Source organism: Diceros bicornis, unplaced genomic scaffold (genome assembly GCF_020826845.1).
Source record: "Diceros bicornis minor isolate mBicDic1 unplaced genomic scaffold, mDicBic1.mat.cur scaffold_96_ctg1, whole genome shotgun sequence".
NCBI classification, from domain to species: Eukaryota; Metazoa; Chordata; class Mammalia; order Perissodactyla; family Rhinocerotidae; genus Diceros; species Diceros bicornis.
The window spans coordinates 611,510-636,152 of record NW_026691855.1 but is presented as its reverse complement, the minus strand read 5'-3'; the positions used below and the strand labels follow the sequence as shown (position 1 = coordinate 636,152).

At 39.8% G+C, this 24,643-nt stretch overlaps 1 long non-coding RNA gene across 1 annotated transcript; it reads left to right on the top strand.

The window, feature by feature from the left end:
- Positions 1-11,796: 11,796 nt before the first annotated feature.
- Positions 11,797-16,370, top strand: LOC131403936 (uncharacterized). Its single transcript, XR_009219653.1, has 3 exons — positions 11,797-11,832; positions 13,834-13,916; positions 16,303-16,370. It is a non-coding gene; the product is annotated as an uncharacterized LOC131403936 (long non-coding RNA).
- The last annotated feature ends 8,273 nt before the right edge of the window (positions 16,371-24,643 follow it).

Sequence of the window (24,643 nt, the reverse complement as noted above, 5' to 3'; positions counted from 1 at the left end):
CAATTTAGAAACTATTCTTGATACTTCCCTTAAAAACCATCTGTATCCTAACATGTTATTTTATGATTATCTTAAGATCCAAGAACTTAAGACAAATGAACATCAACTTTTTAAGTTAAAAGAAGATGTCAGTGAGACGCAGAAAAAAATGTCTGAAATAGAGAAATTGAAGAAACAATTCAAGACCCAAAGTTTAACTCTGGATAAAATGGAAATGGAGAACTCAGAGCTGGCTCAGAAACTTCATGAAAACCTTGAAGAAATGAAAACTGTAATGAAAGAAAGAGATAGTCTAAGAGTAGTAGAAGAGAATCTCAAACTGGAGAGAGACCAACTCAAGGCAAACCTACAAGAAACCATAGTTAGAGTGAGTTATGCTCTTTCTTCCTATCCAGTGAACATGTTTTAAATACAAGAAGCCTCCTTCTCTTTTAAATCAATGGTACTGTTGGTGAAAATGTAAGTTATAACCTTTTAGGGAGACAGTTTGACAATATCTTATTAAAAATGTTTCAGCATATACATTTGTTAAGGCACTTACACTTTAGCAACTTATCCTACCAATATATTCACACATTTGGGCAGAAATACAGCAGCATTCTCTGCAATACTGTTTATGGTGAACAGACTCTAGAAGCAATCCAAGTGTCTGCCATAAGGCACTGGCTAAGTGGGGTTTGTCTGTATAATGGAATGCTAAGCATAAGAATGGGGCACTTTTTATGTGACATTGATCCAGAAAGCTGTGCAAGTGGTCTGAAAGGAGAAGAGCAAGAGGCCCAGTTCAACAGGAAGCAGGACTGGGATGGGCGAGGGGAGAGACAGGAAGTTTTACTTGATATCCTTCTGTACTGTTCTGATTTGGGGTGGTGTGGTGGTGGTTTTTAACTATGAACATGTATTTCTTAAGACTGTTTACCTAGTTCATCATTAAGAAAAGGTAATGTGTCTTTATATTATCATGTTTCTCAATTTCTGCTAATAATAAAGGATCTAGAAACACAACAAGAACTAAAAATTGCTCGTATGCATTTGAAAGAACACCAAGAAACTATTGATAAGTTGAGAGAAAGAGTTTCAGAAAACCCAAGTCAAATTTCAAGTACTCAACATGATTTAAATAAATCAAAAGATGAATTACAGAAAAAGGTATGTGTTTTGTTCTTTCGGGAGAAATTTTGTATGAAATTATTTGTCAAATGAGAAAGCAGATAGAAGTTGATATGTAGACATAGGTATGTGCGCGTATGTAACAAATAGACACTGTTTTCCTTCCTTGAAGGAATTCTGTTTGCATTCTAACTTTTTTTATACTTATCTCAAGATCCAAGAACTTCAGAAAAAAGAACTTCAACTTCTTAAAATGCAATATGTCAATAAATCTCATTTAAAAAGTGAATGAAATGGAACGATTCAAGAAGTAATTTGAGGCCAAAATTTCTCTATGCGTAGTGTGGAAATGGATAACTTACACTTGAGTAAGAAACTTCATGAAAGCCTTGAAGAAATAAGAATACCCCATCAGAGAGTAAATCATATGCTATTAGTTTGATAATTATGCCAAATTAGTGTAGCATAGAGTAGTTTGGTGGTGATGTAGAAATAGAGGAGTGGAACAGAGTAGAGTGTTCAGGAGTACACTCAAATGAGTATGAGAACTTAGTGTATGACAGTGGTAGCAGTCAACTCAGTAGGGAAACGATGGTTTACTTAGTGTTTGCATCAGAACAACCAGCTAGCCTTCTTGAAAACGTAAGTCTGGACTCCTACTTCATTCATTAAACACAAATAAGTTCTGGGTGGACCAAAAGAAACAGACATTTTCCAGGAAAACCTGCATGTGTGTGTATGTGAATACTCTTATACATATGAACAAATTCAGGTGTTTAAAATAAGGTATTTGTGTACGTATAAAAAACTGGAAATAACTTAAATGTTCATTGGTAGGTGACAGGTTAATTAGTTTATAATACCTCCATGAAACAGGATGTATGTATCCATGAAAACAAAATTATGAGACATCTATGGGTTGATATTGAACAAGATCTGGAAAATGCATTTTCAAGTTAAAAAAAAAAAATTAAAAGCAGGGGCCCGATGGCCACATGGTTAAATTCAGGTGACTCCGCTCTGGTGGCCCAGGTTTGTGGTTTGGATCCAGGGTGTAGACCTACATCACTCATATAAAATGGACGAAGATTGGCACAGATGTTATCTCAGGGCTAATCTTCCTCAGCAAAATAAATAAATAAATAAATAAACAACAACACAAAAAACAGAACTATATATTTGTTGTTATGGACCATCAAGTCAGCTCTGACTCCTGGCGACCCTATAAATGAGTAATGTCCGCAATATCCTCTTCAACAGCCCTGCTCAGCTCCTATAGACTCATGCCTATGGCTTCTTTATGGAGTCAATCCACCTCATATTTGGTCTTCCTCTTTTCCTGCTGCCTTCTGCTTTTCCCAGTGTTATTGTCTTTTCCAAAGATTCCTGCCTTCTCATGATGTGCCCAAAGGAGGGCAGCCTCAGTTTCATCTTTTTCCTCCAGCGATAGTTCAGGCTTAATTTGCTCTAGGACCCACTTGTTCATCTTTCCGGCAGTCCAGGGTATCCGTAGAGCTCTCCTCCAACACCATATTTCAAATGAATCCAGTTTTTTTCCTGTGAGCCTTCTTCACACTCCAGCTTTCACACCAATACATAGTAATTGGTAGTATGAGAGTGTGGATAATCTTGACCTTAGTGTCTAATTTCCCTTCCTTACACTCGATCTCTCCTAATTCTTTCATTGCTGCCCTTCTGAGTCTCAGTCTTCTCTTGGTGTCTGGACTACAGTCTCCATTTAAATTGATGACTGAACCAAGGTAAACAAAATCATTAACAATTTAGACGTCTTCTTTGTCTACGTTAAAGTTGAGTACTTCTTCTGTAGTCATGATTTCTCTCTTCTTGATGTTCAAATACAGTCCTGTTTTGGCACTTTCTCCTTATGCTCTATTGTGTGTGTACTTTCTTCTTACACACTATTGTGTGTATGACTTACTGTTTTTATAAACTGTATTTTCACATGTTCTTAGATACTTAAATTTGCAGAAGGATACTCTTGAAAGAGTTGAGTAGTCATCGCTTGAGAGTTAGTGTGGGTTCTGAGGTGGGGAAACTTACTCTTCCTTATGTCCCTTTGAATTTTTCCACATACTTGTATTTTTCAATGTAAAAACTAGGTAATAAAAAGAAAGAGAAAGATACGTTACATGTATTACTCTAAAGAGTCAATTAACAAGTGTACTTTGTGTGACTAATGTTAATTTAAAATGTAAGTGCCTATATAATATGCTTAGCACCATGGTAACTAGTAAATAAAATAAACACTAATGCTTATGTAAAACCGAGCCATTTTTTAGTCCAAAAATCATCAGCTTCTAAATGAAAAAAAGAATAACTATGTAAATTGAGTGTCATTCGGCTTCTCTTCTATGCTTTGTTAATGCAATCTGAAAACTTAATACCCGTATATGATCACCTTTGTCTTAAACTTGTATACTGTGATTCTGTCTCAAAGGCAGACCTTATATATGTGTGTTTTTTTAATAGAAAATTCAAGAGCTAGAAACTGCACTCCATGAAGCAAGAAAAAGTGCCAAGGACAAAAAAGAGAAGATTATAGAGATGCAGAGAGAACAAGAGATGACTAATGATGCCATAGATAAAATGCTTTTGAAAGTTGATGATACAAATAAGTACCTGATAAAAGCAAAAGCAATTGTCCAAAACCTTGAAGTAAGAACAAATTCATTTTATAGATGAAAGAGATTCTTTCTTTTATTGTTGAGCTTGGCAGATAGTATGGGACTCTGATCTTTTACGTCTGAAGTTCTATAAGCAAGCTTCAAAAAAGCAAGTGACAACTTGAAAATTAAATGCAGGAGTATCTTTTCATGCAACATAATGATTACTTTTATCTTCCTAAAAAAGTTATTTTTAAAAAACCTAAATATTCTTTACATTTAAAAATATATATTTTTATTTTTCAAAGAAAATGCTTCTTATCTAAATATTTCACACTCTGTTAGATAAGTACATTTTACAATTCTTTTTTTTCCCTACTTAATCCCCTGGTAGCCTATGGGCTGAATCTGACCTTTTTTCTCTAGAGAGAACGTAGTTTAAATGTTTTTCAGCTTGTGTGCCATTACACCAGTCACACCCTTCTTCATCACATCCTTCCTCCCTCTCATTTTAGCCCCAGCCACTTCCCACTCCTCTGTTACTTGGATCAAAACTTAATAGACATTTCAGTTCACTGTTCCTGCTTCAGTGGTCTTTTCATTCCAAAATTCGGAACAAGTCAAGAATGTCTGCTCTTTTCTTTATTTAACATTGTTCTGAAAATTGTGGTCCATTCAATGAGACATGAAACAGAGAGGCAAGAGAAAATAATCTTAATTTTGTTTTTAGACAGTTGCAGTTAGAACCAAAAACCAAGAAAATCAATTGTAAAGCTTTAGCATCTTTAAGAGTAATTAATATTTCAGATAGTTAAATTATCACATTTTTATTTATTAAGCACACATTTGTTGAGTACTTGCTATGTGTTAGTCATTGTTCTAGATGACATGTGAACAGTAATGGAGAAAAATAAAGCCTCCTTCAAGAGGCTTATATTCTGATTCAGGAAGTCAGAAAATAAACAAGTATATATGCGGGTCAAATGGTGGAAAAAGTGCAATGTAAAATCATTAAGCCACATAGGGTTATAGAGGTGCTGGGTGAGAGGGGGTGTGTGAGAGTAGGAATGTGATTTTGCAAGGGGAGATGAGGAGAGCCACACTATTAGGATGATGAGGTGACAGGGTGAGCTGTCTGGGAGAGAAGGGCCTCCTAGACAAAGGAAGTAGCAAATACAAAGGCCCTGACATGCAAGTAGTTGAGACATGTTCAAGGAGACAGCCAGAAATCCAGCATTTCCTGAGCAGAGTGGGCAAGTGATAGAGGGGGAAATAGAAGTAGCAGAGAGCCAAATCATAAAGGGTCTTAGAAACTGTTGTAAGTACTTTGGGTTTTATTCTGGGTGAGATGGGAAGTCATCAGAGGGTTTTAGCAAAAGGATAAGGTCTGACTTAATTTTTTAAGGGCTGCCCTTTGAAAATAGTATCCAGGAGAGTGTGTTTGTTAGTGATGTGCCAGCTACTACAACAAAGGCAAGCAAAAATGCAAAGGCTCAAACAAAATAGCTTATTTCACACATAAAAGTGTGAGTTCCAGGTTGGCGAGTGTCTCCATTCCACCTAATCATTCAGAGCGTCACATTCTCCCATCTTGTTTCTCCACCACTCCCTCGGTGCTATTTTCATCTGCATGGTTAAAGCCAAGTTGTGTGCTGTCCATGATCAGGCTCACAGAAAAGAGACAAGATGGAGAAGCTGAAAATTGTCTCCAAATCTCTACTCTTAAAGTCTTTGGCCCAGAAGTAGCACACATCTCTTCCTCTCATATTTCTTTTTTTATTTTTTTGGTGAGGAAGAGTAACCCTGAGCTAACATCTGTTACCCATCCTTCTCTTTTTGCTGAGGAAGATTGGCTCTGGGCTAACATCTGTGCCCATCTTCCTCTATTTTGTATGTGGGATGCCACCACAGCATGGTTTGATAAGCAGTGTGTAGGTCCATGCCCAGGATCCAAACCTGCAAACCTCGGGCCACCAAAGTAGAGTCCATGAACTTAACCACTAAGAGACCAGGCAGGCCCCTCTTTTTCTTTTGTTTTTTGGGGAATATTTAGATTTCATTTATCAAACAGAAAGCAAAACGTACCTCTCATATTTCCTGGAGTCAGAGATGATTCCAACGTTTTTGGCCTGAGCAGCCGCAAGGATAGACTTGCCATTTATGGAAATGGGAAAGACTGCCAGAAGGGCAAGTCTGAAACCAGGGAAGCAGAATCAGAGTTCAGTTTTGGACATGTTGAATTTGAAATGCCTACTGGGGACACCCAGGTTGAGATGTGACTTAGGCAACTGGATGTATGAGTCTGAACGAGATCTAGACTTGAGGTATAAATTTGGGGAATCATCAGCATATAAAAATCATGAGACTGGATGAAGACTGCATCATGGAGAAGAGATGTGTGGTAAACAAAAGACACTGAAATGGAGCAGCCAGTGAGTGAAAGAGAAAGGGGGGTGGGCAAGAGAGAGTGGGTCCAGGTCCTTGATATAAGTGGAGGTAGTGTTTCAAGAAAGAGGGAGTGAGCCACAAATTTCTCCATGCTCAGTATAGATTGAGACAGGTATCTACAGAGAGGTAACTATCTTTCCTGCATACACTGAGATACTATAATAGGGTTTGCCATTGTACAGCGCCCATGGGGAAAGAAAGCAAATCACAGGGTATCCATAAAATCTTTATACAGCTTGACTATTTCAGAATTTGTTTCTGTATATTTTATAAATATTCTATAAAATGCAACAAAGTGTATTTAACTCAAGACTTGGCATAATAAAATGTAAATATATTAACTTTTACCCTATTCACCATTATTTTAATTTGCCTGGATATAGCTGTCCAATATAATATAGGGTTTATTACGTGAATATAGAAGAAAGTAATATGAACAAATGAATCATTAACAGTTTTGTTTAAATCTTAATATGTTTCCTCTGTTGTAGCTTTACAAATTATTTAGATAAAGTAGCAGTGAATTTGTTAACAATTTAACCTGTGCTAGAACTTTAGGGACATCCTGCACTATAGGAGAAAAAGATCTTATTTATAACGGGAATAAAATCTAAAATAAAATGCTCGAGTGACTAACCTTAACAAAAAATTTCGCAACATATATGAAAAAAACAACAAAACACTAAAAGGAAATATAGGAGAGCATGTAGTTTAAAATAAGAAAGATGTCATTTCCTAGATTGTAGCCTAAATACTGTACAACCATCAGTTTTTCCCAAATTAATTTCTAAAGTTAATGTAATTCAAATCAGACTCTCAAAGGAATTCTTTTGCTAGTAGACCAAGGAAACACAATCCATCTAAAATATGATAAATAGATGATGTCAGCTAAGAACGTATGTTTTCAGGTTATTAGTAAACTGTTTCAGGCTGTCAGTATTTCCTGAGTGCACCTTTGGTCCCATGCCATATGTTTGAAATATGGAATTCTCATTGTCTTTCATTTCTAAGTCAGCATTTCCGATTTTGATTTCTTTTACCCAAGAATTATTTTCAAACTGTTATATATACTAATTCATTTCATTATATTGTGGCAAAAAATTACTGTGATTTCTGCATTTTTAGAATATATTGAAATTTTTGTTTGGCATCAAAATTAATAAATGTTTTTAGAGTTCCTTGAACTTTTAAAACAAAATGTATACAAATTGATCAATGGCAGATAATAGAGAGCCCAGAAATAGATACACAAAAATATAGTCAATTGATCTTTGACAAAAGAGCAAAGGCAATTCCATGGAAAAGGATAGTCTTATCAATTAATGGTGCTCAACAACTGGACACCTTTCACAAAAAGTTACTTAATTGATCATAAACCTAAATATAAAGCACAAAACTAGAAAACAGCTAGAAGATAAGATAGGAGAAAATCTACGTGATCTTTAGGCATTGACTTATATACAACACCAAAAGCATGGTCTATGAAAGAAAAACATTGATAAATTGGACTTCATTTAAATTAAAAACATTTGCTCTGTGAAAGACAAGCCATGGACTGGAAGAAAATTTTTGCAAAATGTATATCTAATAAAGGACTGTTATCTAAAATATACAAAGAACACTTAAAATTCAATAATAAGAAAGCAAACAACCTGAGTAAAAAGTAGACAACAGATCTGAACATACACCTCACAGAAGAAGATATACAGATGGCAAATAAGCATATGAAAAGATGCTCCACCTCATATGTCACTAGAAAAGTGCCAATCAAAAAACAATGAGACACCACTACACACCCACAGTATCTCAAAATATCATAATTGCCAAAATCCAAAACACTGACAACACTGAATGCTGGCGAGGAGTGGAGCCAGGAACTTTCACGCATTGCTGGTGGGAATGCAAATGGTACAGCCACTTTGGAAGACAGTTGGACAGTTTCTTACAAAATTGACACCGCTCCAGCCAGTGATGTACTCAGGGAGTCCCTGATGTCAGCATCTGGTCCAGAAAGCCAGAGTCTTTTAGTGGTGCTGTGACTGAGTAAATGGAGGGCTCCTCCATGAATGGGCTCATCTGACCCGCTCATTGACCTCCTTAAGTTGAGCATCTCATTTTTGGAAGCTTGCACCTTTTTAGTCTTTGCTAGCCATTGTGTGTGTGTGCAAATGTTTTTATGGGGACTGGTGGGAAAGCCTAGAGGAATAAGGAGCTCCAGGGGTTCCTATTTAGATGGGTTTATTTTTTATTCAATATCTAATAGTAATCCATTGTATGGCTGTGGTAACAACGATAAAAGAAATGAATGATTTATTCATCAATAATAAGAAATGCACTATCAAGCCACAAAAAGACATGGAGGAACTTAAAATGCATATTGCTAATTTTAAAAAGCCCACTCCAGAGTGTATGACATTCTGGAAAAGGCAAAACTAGGCAAAGAGTAAGAAGATTGATGATTGCCAAGGGTTCAGATGGAGGCAGGGAGGGGTTGATAGGTGGAGCACAGGAGATTTTTAGGGCAGTGAAACTAATCTGTATGATGCAGAAATGATGAACACATGTCATTATACGTTTGTCAAAACCGATAGAGTGTATAATACAAAGAATAAACTCTAACGTGAACTGTGAACTTTAGTTAATAATAATGTATCTATAATGGCTCATCATTTGTAACAAATATACCACACTAACACAAGATGTTAATGATCAGAGAGAAAGATAATGTCAAGATGGTGGCATAGGCAGACTCTGAACTCACCTCCTCCCATGGACACACTGAATTTACAACTACTCTTGGAACAATTACCCCTAAGAGAGAACTGAAAATGGGATATAAAGTATCTCCAGGGGCCGGCCTGGTGGCAGAGCGGTTAAGTGCACATGTTCCACTTCAGCGGCTGGGGTTCGCTGGTTCAGATCCTGGGTGCGGACCTACTCACCGTTCATCAAGCCATGCTGAGGCAGTGTCCCATATAGAAGAGCTGCAACTGTACAACTATGATAAACAACTATGTACTGGTGCTTTGGGAAGAAAAAACAACAAAAAAAAGGAAGATTGGCAAAAGATGTTAGTACAGGGCCAATCTTCCTCAAAAAATAAATAAATAAATAAATAAAACAACCCCCAGAAAAAGGGATGATGCTGACTGAGGTAGGAGAGGCAGAAATTCCTTATGGGAGAGGAAAAAACCACCTCCCAGCTGTGACACTTCACAGCTGGGAGCAATTCTAAGGTACAAAGCGTTCCCTGAAAGAGTGGAGTATCTGAGTGGGGGAGTGTTACTGAAAGAAACAGCTTTTGAACTCAGCACAACTGAGATAAGTGTCATAATACTTGGCTTTGCTGGCTACTAACAACAAAGGGGAATACCTCTGGAGAAGCTATTGGACATAAGGGGAAAGAAAAGTCTGCTCTTATAGGGCCCACACACAAATTCACCTGTTTTGGAAAGCAACCTAAAATCACCAGAAAGATGCACATTCCTTTGGCGAAAAGAGAAACACCTGATATGAGCTGGGTGCATCTCAGTGAGAGATGTAGAGAGTAGTGAGCAAAAACAGACACAGAGATCAACAGAACAGAATCGAGAGCCCAGAAGTAAACCCAGATAGCTATGGACAGCTAATTTTCTACAAGAGCGCCAAGAACATAGAATGGAGAAGGGAAAGTCTCTTCAATAAATGCTGTTGGTAAAACTGGACAGTCACATGCAAAAGAATGAAAGTAAACCATTTTTTTACATCACACACAGAAATTAACTCAAAAATGGATTAAAGACCTGAAACCATGAAACTTCTCGAAGAAAACCTAGGCAGTATATGCTTTGACATTGGTCTTAGCAGCACATTTTCAATTACCATGTCTGACCCAGCAAGGGAAACAATAGAAAAAAAGAGGGGCCTACATCAAACTAAAAATCTTCTGTGTAGCAAAGGAAACCATCAACAAAACAAAAAGAGGACCTAACAATTGGAAGAAGATATTTGCAAGCCGTGTATCTAATAAGGGATTAATATCCTAAATATATAAAGAACTCATACATCTCAACAACAACAAAAACTAACAACTCAAAAAACGGGGGTAACATCTGAACAGACATTTCTCTAAAGAAGATATACAGATGGTCAACAGGCACATGAAAAGATGTTCAACATCACTAATTATCAGCGAAATTCAAATCAAAACTACAAAGAGATATCACCTCACGCCGTCAGAATGGCTATAATTAACAGGACAGGAAACGATAAATGTTGGAGAGGAGGGACCTCTCATACACTGCTGGTGGGAGTGCAAACTGGTGCAGCCACAGTAGAAAACAGTATGGAGATTCTCAAAGAATTAAGAATAGAACTGCCATATGATCCAGCTATTCCACTGCTGTGTATTTATCCAGAGAATGTGAAAACACTAATTTGAAAAGATATATGCAGCTCTATGTTCATTGCAGCATTATTCACAGTAGCCAAGACTTGGAAGGAACCTAAGTGTCCGTCAAGGGAAGAATGGATAGAGAAGATGTGGTATATATACACAAAGGAATACTACTCAGCCATAAAAATGGATGAAATCTGCCCATTTGTGACACCATGGATGGACCTTAATGGTACTATGCTAAGCGAAATAATTAAGAGGGAGAGAGTCAAATACCGTATGATCCCACTCATAAATAGAAGATAAAAACCACAACAAAGAAACACATAGGGAGAGATTGGATTGGTGGTTACCAGAGGGGAAGAGTGGAGGAAGGAGTGTGAAAGAGGTGATTAGTTACATGTGTGTGGTGATGGATTGTAATAAGTCTTTGGGTGGTGAACAGGATGTAGTGTACACAGAAATTGAAATATGATGTACACCCTAAATTTTTATAATGTTATAAGCCAAAGTGACCACAATAAATAAATTATAAAATAATAGTAAAAGGAGAATCTAGGAGGAGAACAAGGGTATATGGGGACTCTGTGTACTCTGCTCAAATTTTCTGTAAACCTACAATTGCTCTAAGAAATGAAATATATTTATTAAAAAGATTTATATATATGTTTGTATGATATATGAATAATTTTTTTTCTCTGAGTAGGAAGTAGATACATTTATACAACTAGATAGAACTGTCCTTGAGTATGGAATATCTCCAATAATGTTATATAATAATTTGTGCCTTGAATTCAGTTCTACTTTGATATTTATATTGTTGTTCATCTCTTCTCATTTTCCTCATTTCCCTTTGTCTACCCATTTTGTTCTTTTCAACCTTTATGTTTCATTTTGTTTAGGTATATTGTTTATCAATTGGGAAAATATTAGTTTTAAGAAATGAGTTATAGGTTTTCTAATTACACATTACCATCCAATAGCTTCAAATATACTTCACATCAAATATCTATTTGCTATTCATTTTAGGGTTAAGAATTGTGCCTTTCCTGTTTTTGTATATTTGTAGTTTGCTGTTGTAAAATGTTCTTACCAGATCAAGGTAGTCAACAAGACTTTGAAACTTCTCTAAAATTACTTTATTTGTCCTTTCTTTAAAAAATTTAGGAAAATGTTGCTTTAACAGCTAAGCTCTCTAAAGAAGTAGAATATCTGCAGCAAGCTGGTGAAAGTAGACCTAGAGAAGAAGAGAAATGCCAAGAAGTTGGAGAAGGAGTATGTCTTTGTCTCAATTGACTATGACTTCAATAGCTTAAATTTCCCTTCTAAACTGTCTAAATTTCTTTGCATTAGTTAACTTTTTAAAATATATTAAGATATTATTATTGCTTTTTGTAAAATAAATACAAACATCTACAGATTTCAAATTTATTAAATTCTCTTTACGCATACAAAGATTTTAAAAACAAGCACAATTCTGATCAATGACTAACATACTATGTCTTTGGATGCTTCTTGCTCAGTAATATATAACCAGCTTAAAAATGGCCTTATGGGGGCCAGCCCGGTGGCACAAGCAGTTAAGTGTGCAAGCTCCACTATGACAGCCATGGGTACCCCGGTTCGGATCCCGGGCGCGCACCCACACACTGCTTGTTAAAACGATGCTGTGGCAGCATCCCATATAAAGTAGAGGAAGATGGGCACGGATGTTAGCCCAGGGCCAGTGTTCCTCAGCAAAAAAGAGGAGGATTGGCATTGGATGTTAGCTCAGGGCTGGTCCTCCTCTCCAAAAAAATAAAAAATATATGGCCTTATATTTGAAGGTGAGTATTCAGAACGTGTGCATGTCTCTAGTTGTTTGACAAAGCTTTTTGTTGGTTCTCTTAATTTTATTTTTTAATTCCTGTTATGTTTTTGTGTAAAGGTTGTATTTCCTTTTATTTTTTTAATTTTGTTTTGTTTTGATGAGGAAGATTAGCCCTGAGCTAACATCTGTTGCCAATCCTCCTCATTTTGCTGAGGAAGATCGGCCCTTGGCTAACATCTGTGCCCATCCTCCTCTACTTTATATGGTACACTACCAGAGCACGGCTTGATGAGTGTTGCGTAGGTCTGCGCCCACTTTCTGAACCTGGGAAGCCTGGGCCGCCGTAACAGAGCATGTGAGCTTAACCACTACACCACCCGTTCGGCCTTTGTATTTCCTTTTAAATTGTAGTACTCAGTGTCCAAGAGCATATCCTCTTTTTATTGATTTATTTACATATAGTATCACATATAACAGTGTTCCTAAGGTCCTTTGTGGTGTAGCATAATGAAAAGGAAATTAAACAGAGAGTCAGGGAATCTGAATTAGAAATATAATGTTGCCAATTATTAATGTCTCCGGTCCTCACATTCATAATCAATAAAAGGATAGGTTTGTATTAGAGCATTTCTTAAGATACCCTCTGACTCCTAACACTTTTTGTTCTTCCTCTAAGTGTTTAATGAATGAATATTAAGTGACGATATCTAATTTTGCCCAAAAAGTAGCACTCTGAATCTTCATGCATTCTTCATGCGTCCTCACCAGACTCATCATCTGAGTCGATAGGACTGTTGGCTTTCATGGAGCTTATACCTATTAAATTCATCATTATAAAAAGCATTTTGACTTACAGGATAGAATCAGCAGATAGTTTCAGTCTCTAAGAAAGGCAGAAAGTCTCATAAATTAGCATTGCCAATTCATGCTCAAACAGTTCACAAAATGTCTTTCTCTACTGGGCCCAACAAGCAGAATTTGGCCTCTGACTGTGTCATCTCAGATCAGAGCTGCAGCATGGGTTTGCTTGCCTGACCATGTAGACAGGAAGCTGCTTTTTGCCTTTGTGCTCTGGTAATTTCTGTAGCTTAAAGATGTTTCTAGTGCTTCATGGTAACGACCCAATTATTTGTTTTATGGTGCCCCCAAATGTAATTTTGCTCAATATCCAATTAATAGCTATTGGGGTTTCAGAAATTTAAAAAGAATTGGTATCTAAATGATAAAAAAAATATCCCCTGCAACCAAACAGAACATTTCCAATTTGATGGTGTTATTTATAGCTTTCAAGTGTGTGATATCAGGAGGGTATCTTGGGGACTTATCTGCTGCTGCTTAAGTATACTATGTCAATGTGATGTATCTTATCAGGAAATTCTTGACAGCGGTTCTGTTTATTCTTCCATTAAAATTAGTTGCTGGCATTTTACATATTTCTGTTGTTCTTAATAGAATTACTCCTACAGAAGCTGCTGTCGAGGATCAAAAGATGCAAGGAGGTGACTGAGATGTAATCTTAGAGGAAATCAACAGGCCCAAGAAACTTCAAGTAAGTAGAAAATGCTGATACTTCCTGATGCTTTCCATCTCACTTCTCAGCATACTTACACATTTGAAGACTACTATTATATATGAGACAGTCAAGAATAAACCTAAGTTAATCACTAATTTAGAAAGAATTATCTTTGAAGGGAACTCATTGGGATCATATATATCCTGTGACATCTCCTTAGTTTGCTGTATTCTCAACTATTTATCCATTATAGCTTCTGGAAAAATATGAATTTTACCCTTGCATTGTCACATCTTTACATATTGGTGAAGATACCTTCAGTACTACAAAAGAATGACTTAACTATCAGGGTAGAAGATCCCTTCCCAATAAAAATACAAGCATGTCTTAATAGATTTTAATCATGTGCACCATAAAAATATAATCAGTACGCAGTAAAAATAAGTTAATGTTATCCTACTTGTTCTTAATACTGAAAATACAGCATTGATGCTCACTGGCAAACTGAAGTTTATCTTAGGCACTGTTTTCAAATCCAATGATCCAATTTCTGCATATCCATTCCTCAAACTACACCTTTTCCCATATTTCTACCTCCTGTGTTGCATTTGAAGAAAGAGAATCCTGACCAGCCATTGGGGCAGCTTTGTGTAGTGGGACCAGCACTGAGCTAAAGTCAGAAATGAGTCTCCAGGCTGAGGACCCTCACACGACGGCCTGTGCGCTCGTGAGGATGACAGCTGACCGTCTAGATTATCCATAGACTTGTAAGGGTCAGACTCAGAGTCGTGTGTGAAAGCACGCTGAACATGCTAGCTGTCGTCAAACGTAAGATGATATCTGTGTATGTTATTGTCCACTCATTTAAAAAAAAAATAGAGATAGTGTTAAAGATGTCGTCTAGTATGTATTTAGTGTGAACGGCCCTAGTGTCTATCGCAGGACAGTCGCAGCTCCTACCTGGAACACTTCAAGGGATAAAAATGAAACTTTCGTTCTTACAGAATCATCAGGAACATTACTTTTGATTTTTAAGTGACTTTCAGGTATATATTGTACCTGAATTCAAAATAATTCAAAAGAAATGGACATTGAGAATCTTCCCCACACATTTTACCATTCCTGTGTAAATAGTCCATGACCCAGTGGATTATTCCACTTTATAAACACCTCACAGTTTTCTGCAATTTTACCTAAATTTTACAAAACAGTTCTTTTACAGACATAGTATAAAATACTTAATAATGTATGCTTTATCATTCTAAGGTTTATTTAGTTAACGAATATGTGTTGAGTAGTGACAGTACACTGAATGACTGGCGGTGGACCCCACACAAACTGTGTCATGGAAGAAGCCCTCCAGGTGTCCCCACTGCTGTGGAGAGTGACAGAGAGGGACAGCTCTCCCTGCTGTCATCACGGGGACAGAAACCACTGCTGTGGAGGTGGACAGTGAGGGACAGCTCTCCCTGCTGTCATCACAGGTGACACCCCACTGCCGTGGTGGGTGACAGAGAGGGACAGCTCTCCCTGCTGCCATCACTGGGACAGATCCCACTGCCGTGGAGGGTACAGTGAGGGACAGCTCTCCCTGCTGCCATCATGGGGACAGACTCCAATGCTGTGGACGTTGACAGTGAGGGACAGCTCTCACTGCTGCTGTCACAGGAGAGACCCCACAAATTCAAATGTTTAATTCCTTTTGTCAATATTTGGATCTCTCTGTAACTGTTTTTAAGTGAAATAAGTAAAGGAGTAGTCTAGAGGATTATATAAATCAAAAACTGACCAACTCAGAATTCAAGGACATAGTCTCTAATATATCAATCTAAAATATTTTAATGTCAGTTCTTAATTTTAATTATAAAAGGTATTCTGAATTATCTCAACAACTTAAAATACTTGATAAGAGCGGTTACGCTAGATTCACTTTTATGAATATAATTATTTGAAAATAAATATTGTTTATAAAGAAATAGATGTAGCTGTAGTGCTTTTTAAAGGCTCAAGGGAATTTTTCTGAAGATGATAAATATTCTCTAAAATACACACTATTTGTTTAGCATAACGGTTTTTTTTTCCTAAAAATAGGTCAAAAGAAAATCAAACTCAATTAATTAATGTTTGATTCACTTTGAATCTTCAGTTGATGCATTCTGAATAAGACTTTATTACTTCTCGGTTTTATGTGCAACAGGGTTTTCTTAACAATTCATTTTGTCAGAAAATGGGGAATAAACTTCTCCAACTCTGCTGAAGTGAAATATACATTTTTAATGACCAAACCTGAGGAAGTTAATGACCACATTGACATTTTTCACTCTTCACGTCTCTACGGTTTTAACATCCTGTCCACCGCCAGTCGTCCTTGCTTTTTGTGTATTTTTTAGGAGATGACTTTTGTTTTTTATTTTTTTCTCAGAAGAACAAAAACCTGGAGTTGAGCAAGTGGATCCTCATCGGGTCCCCTGTCACACGTCGTCAGGAAGAGCTGTGCCTACATGCCAGACTCAGTAGACCCCTCTCCCATCACTTTCCTGGGGACTGGTGTCCCTTGTTTGGAAATGACTGTATCTGTTACTTTATTTGTCTGTCATTGGTAGCGATGTCAGCCTCTAACTTAATTTCAATTCAGTTGTCACTTTGCTACTAGAGTTAGAAGATGAAGGAATAGGAAATTAAGGCATTCCAGTAATTTAGAAAAGTGACAGCAATACCTTCTTCCTGAATGTGGTAATACTTTAGAAGCTGGATTGTTTTATTTCTTTATATATTATTGTAAATAATAAAGTCATTGAAGGAAATTTCCAGTCTCTGTGTGTATATTTCATTAATGTAAAGTTATCCACACGTGACTTAGATAATACATCAATTAATATATAGCATCATTTAATTAACAAAATTATACACTCTTTTTTTAATACTTTACACATTCAGTAAATGTTTAATTAGTAGCTCCAGTAACAACTACACATAAGGTTAGTTAATATTTCTCAGTGGGGTACTCAGGCTGTATTTGGCTCTCCTCTCTCATTTGTTGACTGAATTTTGCTGTGAAAATATACACGCCTTCTGGATTTAAGTTGTTAAAGGATCACAGGTGCTGGGACCTCTCCAGTTTCTAGTCTTAATCTTCCTTTGCTGTAACAACTGCAAGACATCTGTCTCCCTTTTCTGTTGCCCACCCACCCCACACCATGTACCAGCACTCTCACTTGGTTGGCTTGTTACTTGACTTTATGCTCTATTTCACTTCACTCACAGCTGGAGGAACCTCATCGAACATTTATTCCACCCTTTCATTTTAGACATGAGCAGCCAGCACCAATATCTTTCAAAGTAATATTCCTAACACTGGGGTCACCACAAACACATAAGGCATCTTATGCACATAGCTTCACACGGTCTGTAAAACCTCTGAAATTTTATGTTCACTTTTGTGTGTGGATTCATTTTTCTAGGATAGTAGGGTCCATTCTTTCTTTTAACATACTCTCCGAGGGGTCTATTACCCTACAAGAGGTTAAGAACTATGGTTTTACAAAGTATCCGATATTACTTTTGTTTCACGTGACTTTGAAAAACCACATAAAACAGCAAGTTGCATAAGGTTCAGAAAAGAGTTAGTGATTTCAAGGCATTCCTGGCTCTTTGGCAAGAAGACTCATTCAAAGGAAGAGATTATGAATTGCATCTAGCAAGACTTTCAAGTCTATGGATTGGAAAATTTCCCTTACCTTAACATCCTGTCATAGGGTTCACTAGGGTGAAGGGGAAATTTTCCCTTCCTATAATCCTCTCCCGCAGGCATGTCCCTCGGCAGTCTTGTTTGTTCTTTGCACCCAAAAAAAACACTGACACAGCTGAAGGTCTGATTCTTTACTATGTCTGCTCCTCCACTGAAGAAGAGTAATGTGAAGTAGTAGGTAAGTTCATCTGGGTGATAACTACTTTAATGCCATTAAAAATATAATCAGTCTTCATATATCAGGTTTAGTAGAATGTTGCTTAACTCTTGAATTTGGATGTCCATTTCCTTCCACAGATTTGGGAAGTTTTCAGCCATTATTTCTTCATAGAAACGTTTTGTCCCTTTCTCTTTCCTTCTGGAAGTACCATGATGCATATATGGTCCATTTGCTAATGTCTCGTAAATACCTTAGGCTCTCTTCACTGCTCTTTATTCTTTTTGGTTTTTGCCTCTCTGTCTGCATAATTTCAAATGATCTGTCTTCAACTTTGTTGATTCTTTCTTCTATTTGATAAAGTCTGCTACTGAACCCCTCTCGTGAATTTTTCAATTTAGTTATTGTATTCTTCAGCTCCAGAATTTGTTGGGTTCCTTTTTATAGTTCCCATCTGCTTAATATTCTCATTCCGTTCATAATCCTCTTCCTTATTTCCTTTAGTTATCTATCAGCATTCTCTTGTAGATCTTTGAGTTTCTTTGTAACTATTATTTTGAATTCTTTGTCAGGTAATTCATAGTTCACTGTTTCTTTAGAGTTGATGTGTGGAGATTTAATTTGTTTCTTTGATTGGGCCATGTTTCTCTGTTTCTTTGTGTACTTTTTGACGTTTTGCTGAGTTTTATGCGTTTGAAGAAGCAGCCACCTCTTCCAGTCTTTGTGGGCTGCTTCATACAGGGGAAGACCTTCGTCAATCAGCCCAGTGCTAGATTGTGAGGTCCTCTGAAATCTTTTTGGCGGGATGTGACTTCTCTAGGCTTGTGTGCATAATTTGCCAATTGGAGAGGTTGGCCAGTTTCTCTTTCAGGCGCTCATAATCTCTTGCTCCCTCTGGTGTCTGTCTGCAGTACTGCAGGTTCTTTGGTGCTGCAAAAGGAAGCCATCCCACTCTCCTTTGTTCTCATTGGCCCCCAGGCATCCAAATTATGTCAGCTCCCCAGCAGCACCCCAAATCAAGTGAGATAGAAACCAGTCCCGATGGCAGCCCTCGAAAAAGCTGGCACACAAGACACATGGCCTACATTCCTCCCTGCCTCCTGAGCATGAAACTGTGAGTTGGGCACCTTCTCCTGATGGTGGTGAGCCACACCAGCCTCTGTCTGGGGCACTGCAGGCCCTCTGGTGCCAGACCATGCTAGTTCCATCAGCACTCAGGTCAGGTGAGACACAAACCAGTCTTCGGGCAGCCCTCCAAAAGACAGAAATTTGCATGAATTCTCCTCTCGCCTCTTTCCCCTACTGCCCATGAGTGAGAAACCATGAGCAGGTCTGCGCTGTGCTCGCTTCAAGGAAAGGTGGCCGTGGGTAAAATGAAAGGGTTCTTCTGACCCACTTCAGGGTGGGTGTTCTCAGCTTTGCCCTCGACTAGGGTACTGCAAATTGTTTAGTGACTTCTGAAGTCCTCACAAAGTGTTTTGGTCCATATATTGCCGGTAAGTCTGTGTCTGTGGGGAAAAGAGAGCTGGGACTGTGTATTTCTCCATCTTGCTGACGTCTCCCTCAGAATGTTGCTTAACTCATGATCTGAGTTTCAGTATCATATGATGAATGATTTTGAAGGAACAATGATGAAAATCAGCAATGGAAACTTGCAAGAATGTTAAAAAGCAGTAATATGGTCAGACTACACTAAAAGGATCTGAAAAAACAGATAACTCGTGCATTTAATATGAGCTGATCAGAATGTAAGGGCAAAAATGATACAGTCCCTAGCTCTGAACGAATCTAGTCCGGTGACTGTACAGAGGGGTGAGCCGATCTTTGCAATACCACGTGACTTCCGCTGTCGTAGAGTAAGCATAATTGTCAAAGATCTGTGAACAAAAGGAGGCTGAAGACAGCTGCATCAAGAAAGAGGTACGTGAGTGAGTCTTGATTAAGGAACTGCCATATTCATAAAAAGTCTATTCCAAAATCTTCAAAAGTCAAAGAAAAGGTGTTGTTTGTAAAGCAAGGAGCACAGCTGGGTGTGATTACCGTCACTGGCCCCAGATTAGGAGCTACAGTGGGCCAGTGAGTGACAGCTTTACCACAGACCTTAGGTGGACACAAGCAGAGACTAAGTCAGGGCTTTAAAACACTTTCAGGGCAATTTTTGCCACCCACTGTAATTGAATTTCTAATGATCATTCACATTATTAAGCACAGATGTAACAGACACTGTGCTGCTGGTTTCCACGCTGAGTTCTTGGTGCTATGGTTCCCTTCATTTCACCCTTCATTTTTCTCAGGTGAAAAGTCCAGAGGGGTTGGTTTAGGGCTATTGTCTTAAGCCTGTCTTCAAGGAACGGGGTACCTTTTCTTCCCTCCTGTTCTTAATGTGTGCCTCTGACCTGACACCAAGTCACAAAATGGCTGCTATGTCCCAAGGCATCATATCCTCATTCCAGGCACTGCCCCAAGTAAATGGAAGGAGCAAAAGCCAAAGGCCTTTCTATCCAAAAGGGAAGCCCTCCTCAGAAAGCCCAACCTACGTTTCATTGGCCAACAGCAGCAAAGGAGGCTAGGAAGTTGAAAGTTTCATTCTCCACCCCTTGTGGAGACAAATAATCCGTCATCAGTCTATAAATCAAAATTAGGGTGAATTTATTATGAGTCATATCTGAGGACTATTGCCCAGGGTGTACAGAGTGCTTATACACCGTGTTGGAACAAAGAGCATACATCACATATGACAGGAATGTCCCTTTTACAACCTTCATGAGACTGCTTTGCTGGCACAGCAGGTCAGTGAACACAGCAGGTTGGTGGTCACAAGGTGAGTGGTCACAGGTGAGCACAGCAGCTCAGTAATTAATTCTTAGTTTAGGGAGAGATGCTTATCCTGAAGGGAATGTTGATGTGGGAGAGCTTGCATCTTTTTCTTTAGGAGAATCATTCTTGTCTTCGGGACATAGTAAATTCTTAAAGCAGATTACAATGCATGCTCTACAGGCCACCTCAGGCCCTTTTGAAAAAACAAGGTCAGGCCAAATTAGTTTCAAACAAATGGCTTCCTCATATACTCCAGTATAGCCTATTACTTGTCATTTCTTTATCATCCTTATAATGAAAAAGGCAGGGGAGCATGAGTGGGGTGGGTTTTGAGTGAACCCGCTTAAATAGCATATGAACAAACAACCTACACACTCCCTCTGCTCAGTTACCTGCCTGATCAAGTCCCAGGTACTACGCCTAGCATAGAGGGCTCCCATGACCTAGCCCTTTCTTTTCCATCTTCTATCTCTGTTCTCTTCAGCCAAATGTGGCTTTTTCCTCTTACCCAACGTGTTCTTCCCTTTCAAGCCTCCACACTCCCACTGAAGCTCAACATGTTCCCCGGTGCCACCCCTCAGTGCAGTCAGGATGGTTGCTTTCTGCCACTGAATATGTATTAGTGCTAGAATAGACTGGGTCACAAAAGAACCATAACTATACCTTAAACACAGAAAACTTGTACTTCCCTCCCTCAACAGTCTTGGTCAAGGGCCAGGAGGGAAGCCTCCAGTCTCTTCAATGAGCTGTACACCTTCTGATTTGAGGCTCTGCCATCTTCCACATGCACTCTCTGACTCATTCAATCTTTACCACCCCAGAACAGCACGCAGTAGACACAAACAAATGCCAGGGACTGAGAGGGGGCAAAGCCAAGAAAATGATTTCCTGTCCTACCTATGCTGTGAGGGGCTTTTCCATTATTTTACCTTTTACTCCATGTTAGTTCTACCTGAGTTCCACTAGAATGACAGCACGTACACACTTAAGTACACCAATGTAGAACTCTTTTGCTGAAAACTCAAGGAAACTGAACGGAGCAAATTTGGAAGGAACCAGAACTACAGATCCCAGCATGCATTATCAAGCGGCTGACTTGTCTGCACACAGGTCTCCGTTTGTTGCTCCCTCACTGACCTGGTGCACGCCATCCACCTGCTGCTCTAAAGTAACATTTCCTGATATTTTCAAAATGAAGCTTTAAATGGACTGGGAAAAAGAGAGGTTTAATTTTTAGATGTTGCTTTGTTCTGCATGTTACTTATTTCAGGATTGATTTTAGCAGTTAGATCAGGATAAGGATATATTTTTAACAAGTTTGAAACTCTGGTATATTAGTAAGTTTTTCAAAATCGCCAAAGAAGAGAGGATTTTTCTTTGTGACGAAGATCAACCCTGTGCTAACATCTGCCAGTCCTCCTATTTTTTTTTTCCTGAGGAAGACTGGCCCTAGGCTAACATCTGTGCCCATCTTCCTCCACTTTATATGGGATGCCGCCACAGCACGGCTAGCCAAGATGTACGTTGGTGCGTGCCCAAGATCCGAACCAGTGGACCTCAGGCCACCGCAGCCGAGCACGTGCACTTAACTGCTTGCGCCACTGGCAAGCCCCAGAAGAGAGGCTTTTACAGTGTCTTAAGTGAACATTTTTCTTCCTGGCTCATGAAGATAGAGTTCCTGAAAATGCTCTGTCTCTGCTATTCAAAAATTAACAATTTCATTCCAGTGTTGAGAGTAAGAAAGACATCATATTTGCTTTTCACATTGGATTTGAGAGCTGCTTTGTTTTATCTTTTCAGGCCATTTGCACTCATTTTCCCAAAAACTCCGTTTTACTGTGGTAGTGCAGCTGATCTAACCTTAAGGCTTTGCCTCCAGAACAGGACCCAGAAAGGCAGGGCGGCCACCAGGGAGTGGTTTATCGTGTGGACTGCTCCACAGTCAGCATCACAGGTGTGGGGGCCTGGCAGTGCATCCACAGCACAGGCCAGGGACAGCGAGTCACTGCCGTACTCAGGACCGGTGCTAGGTGACTGGAGTCTCCACCTTTCCAGAGCGTATACTGAAGACAGCTCAGCTCTTCCCTGTTTAAAACTGATAATGAACAGTTCCTGTGAGAAGGGGGAAACCAGTGAATATTCACTGCTCAGAGCAGGTCGGCTTCCTTGTGGGGAGGGGCAGCCATGGGCAGAGACCTCAGGCAGTGGTCTCAGGAGGCTCTGCCATGGGTGTCAGGAGGGAAGCGGTGGGGCGGAGAGGAGGGACGGGGCTGGATGGGGGTGGGGAGTGTGGGGGTCTGGGGGACTCAGCCAGGTGCCACAGGATGGCCCCGCCTCCTGTCCGCGCGCGGGCGCGGGCGCGGGCGCGGCCTGGAAGGCGGCCTCGGCTCAACAGGGGGCTCGAGGTCTGGAGGGCAGGCGCCCCCTATGGTGGGGGCGAGCGCCACCCATCGTCCACGGGGTCTCCAGGGCCGCGAGCAGGAGGAGGTGCGCGTTCCTGGCGGGGCTGTCTGGAGTGAGCGCGCCGGCCGCAGCGCCGGCTCCGCCCCTCACGCTCCTCGCTGCGGGCCTTGCTCCAGCCTCGCCTCGCCCCCTCCTCCTCTGCACCATGGCAGCTGAGGCTATGGCCACGCCGGGTCCTCTTCCGGGCCCATCTGTGCCGGCGCACTCTGGAAGTCTCCGCGCCCCAGCTGCTGAGTGACCCTGCTCAGCAGGCAGAGCCGCACAGGGGCCTCAGAGGAGAGCGCTCACTGGGGAAGAGAAATCTGGCTGAAGAGGACGGAAGGAAGTTCAAAAGGAAGGGACTGGATAGGAGGAGCTCTCTAGGCAAGACTAGGTGCCTGTTCTTTGTCAGGCAGGTCAGTGAGCCGAGGGCGTGTGTAGGCTGTGTGTGTGCTATTTCAGTGGGTACATTCAGACCCACCCACTCACTTTCCCCTGCCTTTCGCATTGTAAGGGGAGGAAAACAGAACTCTCAAATTCCTAGTGTCCCTTGCTGCTAGGATTGACGAATGACAGGAGAGCTGGGATTTCTGAGGAGGGCTTCCTTCTTGGATAGAACACTTGGGCTTTTGCTCCTTCCCTTTTTTTTTGTCCTGAAATGCAGATATGATGCTTTGGGACATTACAGCCATTTTGCGACCTGGTGTGAGGTCACAGGCACACAATAATGACAGCAGGGTAAGAGAAGGAAACTGATTCCTTGAAGACAACCTCATTTGATCATCATTTGACTCCTCACCACCGCCAACCTCATCACTAGCCATTCCTCTCACCCTGCCGTCTACAGTCAGCACTGGTCAAACATCTGATGCACATCATATTTACCATCTATCAGAATTTCTCAGTCCTCCCTTTCAAAAATTGTTATGTCTGTTAAAGTGTTACTACTGTATGCTTAGACTTTAGAAGAGGATCAGCAGAGTTAGGGGCTGGAATGTTCACATAGCAAAAGAGTCCGGAGGCCTGGATTTAGTTCTGGCTCAGCAGTTGACTGCCTCTCTTATCTTGAGCAGGCCCAATCAGTGTCCTCATCTGTAAAATGGGGGTATTCTACTTGATAAGATTTCACCGCTCTTTTGTTCAATGACTGTGAGGCTAATGGTGAAGTCTTTCCAGGGGACAAGGAAAAATGATAGATGAGAGCCAGCCTTAATGGCCTAGTGGTTAAAGTTCAGTGCGTTCCACTTCAACGGCCTGGGTTTCAATTCCCGGGCACAGAACCACCACTCATCTGTCAGTAGCCATGCTGTGGCAGCGGCTCACATAGAAGAACTAGAAGGACTTACAACCAGAATATACAACTACTTACTGGGGCTTGTGGCTTGGAGGGCGTGGTGGGAAGTAAGAAAAAAGGAGAAAGATTGGCAACAGATGTTAGCTTAGGGTGAATCTTTCCTTCAAAATAAATAAATAAATAAATATATAAATAAACCATTGATGGTTGATCGTGAAAACCTCAGCAGAAGTTTACAGGAGAGAAAGAAGGGAGGACAAGTCAGTGCCACAGCAGTGGTGTAGGGGCAGTGGGGAGGAGGTGGT